This window comes from Lagopus leucura, unplaced genomic scaffold (genome assembly GCF_019238085.1).
Source record: "Lagopus leucura isolate 7727_CA_CO unplaced genomic scaffold, USGS_WTPT01 Super-Scaffold_100045, whole genome shotgun sequence".
In the NCBI taxonomy this organism is placed as follows: Eukaryota; Metazoa; Chordata; class Aves; order Galliformes; family Phasianidae; genus Lagopus; species Lagopus leucura.
This window is the reverse complement of record NW_024962292.1, coordinates 2,945,757-2,958,681: the sequence shown is the minus strand read 5'-3', so window position 1 is coordinate 2,958,681 and position 12,925 is coordinate 2,945,757. Positions and strand designations below refer to the sequence as shown.

Genomic DNA, 12,925 nt, shown 5'->3' with positions numbered 1-12,925 from the left:
TCTGTGAAGGGCAAAATTCCTAAGTTGTGATGGAAGTGTAAGCTTTGAGCTCTGCTCTCACTCCTCTGTTCTATTGTATCAGTGCTTTATATGAAACCAGGGCTTTGTTCACTGTGTCGATCTTTCAGCTAAACACAGGCAGTAGCTAACAAAGATAAAATATTGCTTAGGATATTTACAAATTACGGCCAGGAATGTATGGGGCTGCTGTATCCCAGATGTCTTCATTGCTGTGTCAAAAATATGCAGGTACCCTGTACTGGTTATTCAGCAGACTTGACCACATTCCAAGTAAGAGCTGTGAGAAACCTAAGATGAACTGTGTCTCCTCAGCCTGTATAGTATTTCTCTTTTGGGTTGCTTTAAGAACAGCATTGAGATACACCCCAGATACTCATATGGAAAAAAAAAAAGGGATGTTCAGCTCCATCCGCTTGCTCCCAGAAGACATAGTTCAGTTGTCATTTCAAATCATACTTTAAATGTGGGTGGGAGGATGTGTGAGATGGAGGAAAGATAACTTACACTTAAATAAGATAGTGACAAAATTTTTATGTACAAAACTTATTCTTGTGCTCTTTACTGGTTCCACCTCCTTTTGTCTAAAATTTTCACTTCTCTTCACATGTTAATGGTTCCTACAGCCTGAGTTAAGCCACTTTGGCAAAATGTTATGCTAACCAAGATCTAAAGCTTTAAAACACACAGAACATACCTGTGGTTTCACGCAGGAAAAACATATTCAGCAGGTAGCCTTCTACAGTAAGTAGCATTAAGTAACAGCTTCTGAATCTTTCCTGAAGAATAAAAAAAAAACACTGAGTAACAATTCATTCCACATAATATGGTAAGATTGACTGCCTTAGAAAGCCTATGAAATTATATTCACAGTGCTATCATTTGAAGGCTCTATATAATTCACTGACTACCTTGTCATGCACTGAGCATGTGATGTTATATTTTGGGCACACTAGGAAGTATTAGATATAAAATTACTCTGTATGATGCCGCTCAGATGTAAAAAAATGCATTGCTTGGGACTGTGTGATTCAGTGAGAAAATATAAATGGGAAATTATTGGAGTTGAAACTTTATTGCAAAGCTATTTATCTCTGTTATTATTTTCTGACTCCTTTTGTGCTTATTTACTGCAAGATATAGAACGAGTCTTATTTATTCTTTAAGCTGAGGATAATAAAGGAAGAAATAGTCAATGCATACCAAAAGAGGAGATTAACACGTGGTCCAAGTTAGTGTTTATTTCCCTAATATCTAAAAAAGTAATTTTGATATATGTATATATATGTATGTGTGCAGGCACACACACTCATATCCATTCAGTTTGATGAAAGAGCTCCAGAATTACACTGAATATGAATAGAGATATTATTTTTAAAAAGATGTGTCTTATTGATTTTAAAGAAAAGGAATGGAGATTGAGGAGTTACACACATATATACATGCCCTGCCTGTCCATAGATATCATGTTTAAAAATATAAATGTTTACTAAAAAAATATACTTATTCACAAAGGCAATTAAATATATGTATATATATATATATGTGCATATACATATATTTATGTATAATGTCTTCAAATGCTGTGAAGCACAAGGCGTATCAGTTTCTACCATTCCAATGGAAGTCCATCTCAGGATGTCAGTTGAGGTGCATTCTTGTACACAATTAATTTGTCAAATTCGTTTCATGTTCCTTCGTGTAATTAGAGCACTGATGTTTCAAAATATCATAAATGGTTTCTGACTATTTAAACTTCTGAACTGTCTTTTTGTAAGACTCAGAGAAACAACTTGCAACAAGCTTGAAGAGAAGCTATCACAAGAGGAAAATGTGCACTGTTTGCAGTGAGAAAAGAATGAGGCACCAACTGACATAAAACATCCTTGCACCACTTATTTTTTTTTTTTGTAGAGGCTCCCAGCATGTGATCCATCCCTCTGGAAGAAGATGGAAAGGAAAAGGACATTCATATTTAAATATTATAATCTGCAACTAGATTTCACTACTGCATAAGAGTAAAGGGAATTAGGGATCTACAAAGGAGGCTTCAGCACGATATGAATCTCCAAAGGCTTGCCCTTTGCTCCAGCTACTTTCCCAGTAGAAGCTGTGCTGAGTGTAACTCATGCTAGTTTAAAAGCATCTTCAACAAATACGAGAAAATGAATTAAAAACAGGACAGAAAGAATCCCATATGATGCAGAAAGCTCAGTTCTTTGCATTATTTCTTATTCTCAGCAGTCTGAAAGGATGACAATAATGCTAATTTCTGTGAAGCCTCATCATGGCAACCCATAGGTTTATATGGCTTTAACAGAACTTTCATAGCTCTTAGGAGGAAAGAGACTAAACATTCCATGAAGCACGCAGCTGTTCATATATAGAATAGCAACAGAAATGCTGAGATACATAAGGAAATAGGTTTAAATTTGTCCCACACTTGAATGCAGAAAATATCATGGGCAATCCGGGATCTGGTAAGTATGTAAAAAGTGAATACAAGTCAAAAAGAACCCATAGCTCTACATTTAAAAAAAGATCTTTGCAAAGCTGTGTGTGTTTGTAGTTCCATAAATCATTGTTCCAGCTGGCAACTTTATTGTGTATCAACCTTTGCTCAATGTCTTGCTCTTAACTGCAGCAGTGTGACAATAATTTTAATTAAGTGATTCTGTAATTTATGTTCCACAGGTGTTTCTGAAGGATCTGCATACTAACATGTAAGTGCAATTGCATTCCTGATAGTGAAGTCTTGGGTATAAATCTGAAAACTGTATTAAAGACAGATCTCACAACTTCATGGAGACTTTTGATGTATTCAGAAATAAGAGTACTATTTTTTTTTCCAATGAAAGGGTTCAATATGCTGATTCAGCACCAATACCTCAACAGATTCTGCATGCGATTAGAGGATATATAGAGTTGGTGTGAAATGGTATTTTGAAGCTAAAAGGGTAGTGAAGAGAATAATTTTTGATTTGAGAGAAATAGTACCATTTAGGCCAAAGGGAAAAACTTCTCCCTTGCCTGTCATTTTCCTGTCCATGCCAAGTTGTGTGCATGCCTCCATGAACCAGTTAGAGTAAAATCCAACTCATAGAAATACTGTGACACTATTTAAGAATATAAAAAAAAGATGAATGAGTGATAAATACTGCTATTAAGTAGGTAATACGTTCATATTGTCTACAGATTGTAGAACTAATTTATATTTTTATTAAAAAGAGAGATTTACAATTACATTTTCATTTTCCTTGGTTCAAATGATATGTAAAAAGACAGGGAAATGCTTATGTTTAGTTAAGACATATAGTTTGCTCAAGGTCTTAATCAAATATAAGTATTAAACCAGAATTTCTTACGATTCAATGGCATTAATCACACAAACTTCATGTTAACAGTTTCAGTTCAGCATATGTCTTTAGAAAAGCGCATTAGTACACTGTTTAATAAAAGAGAACTATCTTAACCTTTTGTTAAACCCAATTCCAAAGATTAATATATAAAATGGAAGTATTACTGAAGAAACTTATATTATTTAGCCAAGCCACTGTTAGCTGAGCTTTTAAAAAACACCTTTTTCTCCATGAAGAATGATTCCAAGTGGCCAGACCCCATGTGTTCAGGTAGTTATTTAAGCAAATTCTTCCATCTATCCTAAGCATTTACAGGGCTGGAACATTCTTGCACATGAAGTCATTTTGATAGAAGATTGTTCACAGTGCTGGATTACTCAACTGGATCTTTCCATATTCACCCCAAATTACACCTTTATGCCATCACTGATACAGTTTTTATTTGAATGGAAACAAACTGCATCCACAGCACAACTTCAGTGTTTATTTTGTTATAGCTACCTATGTTTCTCTCTCAACAGGAAATAAAATCTGGACTCTACATGGAATTTCCAACACTCTAAGTCTTCATTGCTACATAAGATTAATTTCTTCTCTTAAGCCATGTGAAGGGAGCCCTAAAAAGCTCTTTCAGGCTCCACGCAGCTAAAAATAAATAAAATCTTTCTTTACCTTATCTCTTTTGACTTGGATTTATACTTTAAACAAACAACAACAAAAATCCCTCAATTTTAAATTTGACCATATCAGCATGTTTTTCTTCTGTATCACTTCTGCCATGAAAACAGTCGCCTTTTGAAAAAATGCCCTGGATTAGTCCACACCTGAATGTGCACTAACTTGTTTCATTTCATGAACTATACCGGGACTTTAATCTGAAGAGACATGTCCTCTGAATGTGTTCTTGCTGTTGCTGTTGATTTTATTAAAAATACTTCCCTGAGCAGACCTCAGTAACATATTCTTCAATGCAATCCACCTCACGCAGATATCCTCAGAAACTTTGACAGCTTTATGAAAAAGACCTTTATTTTCATCCTTTATTCTCCCCTCATCTGTCTTCATAAAATGGACTTTTTAATCTATAATTACTCTGCTTTACAAAATCAATTTTGGTCCATGCTGACTCGTACCAGTATTTTAAAAGTAAACAGAATTTGGAAAATACAATTAAGATATTCATGATAAAAATTATTCCTTCACAGCTTTATAGTTTCTTAATATTTGATTAACTGTAACTGAAAAGCCAAGAAATTGGGTGTAGGGTTCAGAGCTCTGTGTATGGCTCTGCCACTGATTTAGTGGCTGACCAGGAAAATAATTTCCTTTGTCCACTGCTCAGCTTTCTCATTTCTGAAATTCTGAGCTAGTGAGAATGATCAGACCCCAAGACTGGAAGCTCTAATTAAAGCTTAGGGAAAAATACTAGTAAGCACAGGCCAAAGTATCTGTTCATTTTTTACGAGAGAGTCTGAGACACATGTTTGAGATGTTAGGATATTTTTGCAGTGAAAAGCAATAGCTGCTCTAATTATGCTCTAATTAGTTCATTATTGACCACAAAAGAAAGCGTGTATTTCTGTGTGTGTGCTCTGCTGATGGATATATGAAACACAAAAAGAGTAGAAGTGCAGTGTTTTCAGATATTCTCAGACATACCAACCAATATATCATTCCAATAAATTTCAGCTTTGAGATGAATATAAAAGCTGAACACATTCTATAGAATAGCTCTAGACTAACTGTCAGAAACAGAAAGATTTTGAATTCACAGTGTTTAATATATGATCACATCTCCAAGCACAGTAGCTGGGAAGTGGGAGGGTACTGAGGGAATGTTAAATGTAGGGCATTATATATTAATATAATTTCTTCCTTTCCCCAAGATAAAGAATATTTTTGCTCATGCAGCCTTAATTTAGATGGCCTGTCAAATCCTCCTTTCTGCAGTGTCACGATGAAAGACACTGATGTGGGCCAACAGAGGCAGTACTGGGGCTTTTCAACTTTTACTGTATAAATGCTAATGAACCCCTCCACTGAAAGGGCTCAGCAAGTTCCCTAATCTAGACCGTCCATAAATTATCTGTTTGTTTGCTTGTGCTGAATCTCAGAACATTTTGAATTCTGCTGAAGTCAACAGAATGATTCACGTTGATTTTCAGAGGATGCTGTGGCAGCTTTTAATGCCTGGATCCTGCCATGAGTCCATGTTTGTTAACTCTGGTTCTGCATTAGGGTCCACAGCCTGTACATAAGTTCAGTATTTGTGCAGATGTCAAGCAATGACAGTGCATTCATGGCAAAACAGAGATACAAATTCAGCTTGGACTGTGCACACTCTATTCCTAGCCTTAGGTCAAGAGTCAGATGCTAAGAAGCAGCACAACCCCTCTGACTCTGCTACCTATTTGATCTGCTTTGTATTTCCAGGAAATAATGCAAACTAACATGGCTCTTGAGAAAGGGACTAGCTATGGGGGAAACAGCTGTCAACAGGAAGGGCATGAGCATCTTCAGTGAACAGTCAAGCAAACTTCCCATTTCTATACAGCCAACCAGTACAGACTTCTATGGGTCTTTGCTTTCACTGTCACATCCTCCCATCAGGAGAAAGCCTGTGGGGTCTCATATGCCATGCGGGGGCCATGCCAGGGCCTTAGCTCCTGTGGGTAGTCATAACCCAATTCTGCCTGCATTGTTGAGGCAGCCAGAGGCCGTTCTGCACAGTTAGCGGTGGTGTTGATGCAATGAAATCTCTACCTGCATTGTCACTGTTGTCGTTACACAAGTATATTTTAGAATATACTATAGTCACACCTTTGTCGTTCAGAGTAGAGCTGTGTCTTGATATTTCTCCTGTCATTTTGCAGCAGATATTTGCTGGTTCGGCCACTTTAAGTAAGGATCTCTTTCACAGCCCAGCATCGCACCACTACAAAGCAGTTTTAAGCTCTTTTACAAATATAACCATTTATCATAATTAACTGCACAATGGGATAGTGCTCCCTAAAGACAGCTATAAATATTGCTTCACAGCTACTGACAGGTTGGCAGTAAGGATTCACCACTAAAGGAAAGAAACATCTGTTTTTTTACTGCCTCAAGTAGTGGTGTGGGCTAACCAGAGCAGTAACTGCAGTGATTGTACTATTTACCTATTGATTTGATTGTGCAGAAAAATATTCAGTGACATCGCTCAAGAATGGTCTCTGCTGAGCAGGATCAGTGGTGATGTAGCAAGGACTGGAATGCTAATAACTTGCAGAAAAATCAGTCTATTTGTGTCCTCATCAATCTCTATCTCCACAGATACCAGAAATGCACTAAAAGAATTTCCACTGAAAGGCTAGCCTTAATTAACTCTTGCCCTCACTCAACGCTCAGAAATAAAACCATGCCCAATTCAAACTGCTCCAAATGTGCTTTCTTCCGCCTACAAAGTAGTTTGGTTTAGCAGTGTGCATGTCTCAGGTGGCTCATGCAGACCAGTGCTTCCCATCTGGGAGAGCCACAGGAAAAAATCAGAAGGGTCAGGAAGCTTTGAAACTTTTAATGTAATCTAAATCAAAGGAAACCATGTTCATCCACTCCCTCTGTATTTTTATACTTCAAGGTCAAGCATTTTCTGTAAACTTTTCAAGACACACGCAGAGAAAAAAATGCAGGCTTATCCTTGCCACAGAGTCATTTTAGATCTCTCATGGCACATGTAAAGAATGTAATGAGAAATGCAAAGAGGGAAACGGAAAGATGCTCAGTCAATATGCAGCATAATAGCCATTTTCAGGGTGATCTCTTTAAGTCTGATCTCTGACTGTGGGCCCCTTTCTTTCCAGGGGAAGCTCTGAAACTCAGCTCCTGCAAGATCTGGGGGCAATGAGCAGCTCTGAACATTAGGTTCAGCGTGCTCTGACTTGTTTGTTATGTTGTTACCTACATGGTAAAGATGAAATCTTGCAAGTCTGCTGTCATGCAGCATTGTGAGCTCACTCCCAGAACAGAGAAAGAAATGGACTGACAGACAGCCAAAGAGACCGTAGTCCAAGCCTGGTCAATAATCACAGCAGTATTTTACTTCCAAGAAAGAAAGTACTAAAAAACAAATAAAATCTTAAGAATGAGAAAGCCATCAGCTCAAGAGACATTATATATTCACCGATTCACATCCTTTTCTTATTTTCCTGCCACAACCCTTAATCCCTGGTGTCAAGAATCTCATCTAATTCTTTCATCTGTATCTTGATGCTTCTTGAATATATTCTCATATTGTTACGCAAGGGTGCATGCTCATTACTTGCTACATGAACCTGCTCTGTATGGTTTGTATTTGACTCTTCATTTCATAAGCCTTCAGATTAAGTCCTCTTACTGTCAAGCTCTTTTGGATCAACTTTATCAAGATTTTTATTTCTTCCTCGAGTTATTACTTTATTAAATTCAAATCTTTAATAAAATCTCCTTTCCCCCAGGACAATAAACTTAACATGAATAAACTTTTCTCACAACTTTTGCAATTTTCCAAGGCTGTTATTTTTTCACCTTAATCTGAAAGATTTCTGCATAAGATGCATTGTTTCTTCAGTATACTGAGAAATAAAAAAGCTACACCAGAAGCATGAATCATGAATTTCTGTCTTCAGTGTGTTCCAGGATTTACACATGATATCTGGTCTGTTACTGGAATGCCTGAACTAAATTAGAGGCAACTACATCAGTGACAATGTCATTCCAGCTCTCGCTGATTGTATACACCCACATAAGCAAAACTCAGCTCCTTACTTATGCCTCGGTATGTATGCATATTGCAGAACCCTTGTCATAAAGACTAATATTTATGATAATGGATTTGTTAAGATTGTGATATAATAAAACAAAATAACATCCTGAGATCTTCTTTACCTCTCCTACTAAGAAACAAATTAGAGCTTTGTTTTGACTTATTTGTATTCTGGAACAGCATCTAGTTACCAAACAAAGCTGCTGTGTCAGGAAAGGCAGCTCCTGATCAATCCAGGAGAGCAGGCACACATACCCTTCCTTCTTCAGGTTGCACTTCTTCAGGAACATGACGTCCAGATAAGGTCATACAAGCACCACTTGCAGAGTTGGGGACTCCATTATTCTTTGGCTAATTTCCCATCAGACCTGTGAGTTAACCTCTCAAGCATAAGCTAATTAGAAATCATCCATGAAATTATCCAACTAGTGCCTCACATCTCTGCATTACTTCTTCAAGCACTCTTGAGAGTGTGTTGTGTAGATCTAGTGCTTTGTCAGTAGGAACTCAAGTCATGGTGTCTTTAATTAGGGACATGTCAGAGTACCTGAGTTTAATGGACATGACAATTCTCTCTCTATTCCACTTCCATTTTAACGGGTTGATTGCAGGTGGACATCCACACTGCTAGCCTGTATACACTTTACAAAGCATCTGATCTATCTGAAGTGCTGCTGGTTCTGATTTGTATCCCTGCTGCGCTGTGTCACATTTCAATACTTAAAAATCCCTATTATGCCAGGCTGCACAGAGCATTGATGTGATATAATGTGGCATGACAATGCATAAGCAAATTAAGAGCTTAATGACATGACACCTGGTGTCCACAATTACAGTGGCCACTGCTCATAAGTTTAGCTCCTGGTAAAGGCAGGGATAATGAATTATTCATTGAATGCTCTGATCATCATATAATTTATAACTCATACCTCTTCTGCCTTCAGTAATCCTTTTCACAGTTATTTATAATCATTCCTTCGCTTTGTAAATGTAAATGTTAAGTGATTGCTAAATATCTCTGTTGTTTCCTGAATAAACTCAAGTTATTGAGAAATAGTACTTACCAATGTGTTTGCAGTATATTCTTTTTCTAATGTTTAAATTAAAATACAAACAAGAAAGATAGTAGAAAATGCTATTCAACAGGAAGCCAAGATGCCTTGATCACTGCAAAAATAACTCTTCGACAAGAATTGCTCTTATGTTGACATCAATATTTCTTCTCAGTCAGTATTGATATAATTGAATTCCAAATATAAATACAAAATGTTGTGACTCCTGGTCATAAATTAGATGAAATGTTGATGCCATCTGCTTTAGACTTCTGTTACAGTTATTTTGTTATTTAAACCAATGACTGAGATAGTATCAGTAAATGATACATTTACAGTTCCGCAGTGAATTTTCAGGGCCAGTTCTGCTATGCATATTGAACAAAAATATATTTAAAATACATATATATATATCTGTGTAAAGGACTATTGCACAGTATTTCTTCCCCTGGATCACCACAGCTGTCTGCTAAGCTTTGATGTTATTGTGCCCCTTACTGCATACTGTAAGCACAAGCATATCACAATGGAGATCTTGGGTAACAGGGAAAGAAGCACTACCTGCTGTGCTGAAAACACAGCTTTGCCTTCTGAAAACCATATTCCTTCTGCCCTCAGCTGACAAAGATATCCTAGCAGGTCACGGTGCATTCAAAAATTCACTTTTTCAGGTTCCTTCTGCCTTCTTTAAACTCCACATGTAAGCAGTTGCTTAAGAATGACTGTTTTCAAAGTCACTGCCTATCCATAGCCTCCCCCGTCTTGCTGCTAATGTTTCATTCTTCATTATTGTGTTTGACTTGAGAGCCTAATTTTTAGTTTAAAGAGCCTAAATATTTGTTCAGTCTGTCCAAACAGGTAATGACATTTTCTGAGTTTAGTTTCTAATAGAAACCATAATTCAAAGTCCATGGCAGCATGTGATAATATTTTCATTGAGTTCTTTAAGCCTTCAATTAATGTTTTTGTGTAAAAAAATTAAGCCATGTTACAATTCATAAGTTTTACCTCATAAGAACTTTGATCAATTCGAGCCTGACTGTAAGAAGTTCTGAGCAATTCCTGCAATTCTTGCTTCCTTCCAAATCAATAGATGGCACAGCAGCACTCAATCTCTTTTAATTTGATCCACAAGTAAGAGTTTAAGAATTTGACACTGTAAGGTAAAACTTTTTCTACATAATCAATATGCAAGACAGCAGCCATTTCCAAGATAGCTCTGCTTCCCCAAACCCTGCTTTAAAATTGTATCAGTGTCTGTGCTGTTGATAACCTCAGGCTCCATGGAATTTCAGAAAAGCAAGGAGAATTACTGAGTGTATGAAAGTGGTTTTCAGAAACCATACAATGGAGCTTTTCATAAATAGGAACTTTCTACAATACTGAACTACGAATTAGTGCAGAATCATACCTTCCCAAAGACAATCTCTTTCATTTCCCTGTGTTTGCGGCTGATCTGTTCTGGTACCAGAATCAATAACGTCCCATGAATCCTGGGACAAAAAGAATAAAACTTCCAGGACCCATAGCTGAACTCTTTTCAGGATGACAGCACATATGCTTTCATACGGCAAAGCTATATGGTTCTCCACATCAATGCAAATACATTCCTAAAGGTCACCTTAAGTTTAAAGAAAGTGTTGTGAGAAAAATCTGATTTCTCAGTGCTGATTCAATAGCACGATGTGTTAGCACTTTCACAATGTGCTAGCACTTTTCGGAAGACTTTGCCACTGGCACTTGCTATTTTTATCTACCCACCAGGCAGCTCAGCAAAACCCAAGAAACAATTTAACTTTGTTCGTTCTTCCCCCTTGTGTATATAATAACACAGGAAGAAGAAATAAGGGAAAAACATAAAATGATCATTAAAAATAAATGAGAAGAGTGTGAACAGAAGAATTATGGGTAAATGGACTGTATCCTCACTGACACATTATTTTTACTTTGCAAATAGTTAAATATATTATTAACTATTTGCACTGATTAAGGTGCCTTACGTTGTTGCACTGGAATTAAAAGAGGCATAAATTCTGAATAACATATCAATATTGTGACTGCTGCTTCTTGTTTGCCTCAGGGAGTAAGGAATCATGTACCTTTAATTCTGCAGCCTACTTCCATTCTGTGCTCAGTTGTTACCTGGCACATCAGGTGGAGCTGTGACTCTCTACTGTTGAACTGCTCACTGCTCTTGCCTGCTCATCCATGAAAAAAGTACATGGGAGTCCAGCATGGTGTTTGTAATCTTTTTTTCCCTTAAGCAAGTGGTTGGTAGGTTATGGGTCTGATCATAAAGCCAGCATTTGGAAAGATTGCTATGTTTTACCACTGATTTCTACATCGCATTTTTTGAAGATTATTATTACAGTGCTAACACTATTAACACTGGAACTTCTAGCCAGCAAAGTATGTAGGTACACAAAACATAGTTTCTAATACAGAATAGTTCTGCTGCCATCTTTTGGAGTACCAGAATCTTTTAAGTGCTTTGTTGCATTGCATACTGAGATCATAAAATTAGGGACATGTTTGGGACAGCCATTCCACACAATGCTGATCAATCTGAAGAGATTTCCTCTTATGAGAGGGAATAAGAACATGCAGATGAAAGCTTAATATGAAGGATTTTGTTCAAGTTCACACCCAAGCTCATTTCACAGCAACTTTCTCCTACAAGGAAGTAGAATTCACAAAGGAATGGAGACAAGCCTGCAGTGTAGTTAAGATACATGTACAGAAATGAACAGCGTTTACACATCTTTATTGTAAAGGAGAAATTAAGGATGCTCTTAACACAATACCACTGAAAATTCCAGTAGCTACATATGTCTTAGGCTAAGAGACAGAATGTGAGAAGAAGCAATTTGCACTCCAAGTTCTGAGACAGAAGTGGTCACCAGCCAGTAATTATTTTGCTTTATTTATTTGTTGTTCGCGACGGGAGTCTTACAAAAAACTATTACAGCTTTCCTAAACTGAAACAATGATTTTAACTGTGTGGAAGAATTTATGTCTAAGCAGAGACCGCAAGAAAAGTTTAAGGGAATGCACTGAAGGCTGCAGGCCATTGCTGCTTTAGTTAGCAACCGGATGGATGGCAGCTGTAGTATGTCTCAGAAATAACTGACCAGAACTGCTCAGTGCTAAGCCTCCCTATGATTACTCTATCAAGAGGAGAGCACCCTACTCTTTACCAATTTGTTAGACTTAATTTTCACAGAATAGCAAGAAGGCATGTGGGAGAGAAGAATACATTGTTGCTTAGCAATGAGATGCCTATAGCATAGCTGATTTTTAAAAGCCATTGCTAAATATACACTTACAAAATGCAGATAAAACCACCTCAAGTACAATGGAAAAGTAAAATTGCATTCACAAGAACAGAATTACTTGCTTAGGTGCAAAACCCATTTCTTGCTGTACTCAACAGATTAAATCAGGAAAAGGATATAAGAAATGTAAGGAATATGGAACGTGGTCGATTCCGTGTATGATCTTTTAATTGTGTCACTTGGCATTTTCAGGACTTGATGAGCCCCAAGGTGCATCCATACAATTCATGTTCCCCCCATTACTTCATTACATCCCTTTTTAGAACCCACTTACACTTTGGCTTCTTTGACATTTTAGCACAATGAATTCCACTGTGCAGTTACACAATGTGTTAAAAATACTTTTTTTTTTTTTTTTTTTTTTTTTTTTTTTTTTTTTTT

General features: G+C 37.0%; 1 protein-coding gene across 4 annotated transcripts in view; it reads right to left on the bottom strand.

Moving 5' to 3' along the window:
• Positions 1–12,925, bottom strand: part of PPP1R3D (protein phosphatase 1 regulatory subunit 3D) — a 125,101-nt gene that overhangs the window by 62,595 nt on the left and 49,581 nt on the right. For all 4 annotated transcript variants that reach the window (XR_006181275.1, XM_042884699.1, XM_042884698.1 and 1 more), the window contains exon 2: positions 716–797. The gene's annotated coding sequence lies outside the window, so the exon portion shown is untranslated. The remainder of the gene's footprint in view (positions 1–715; positions 798–12,925) is intronic.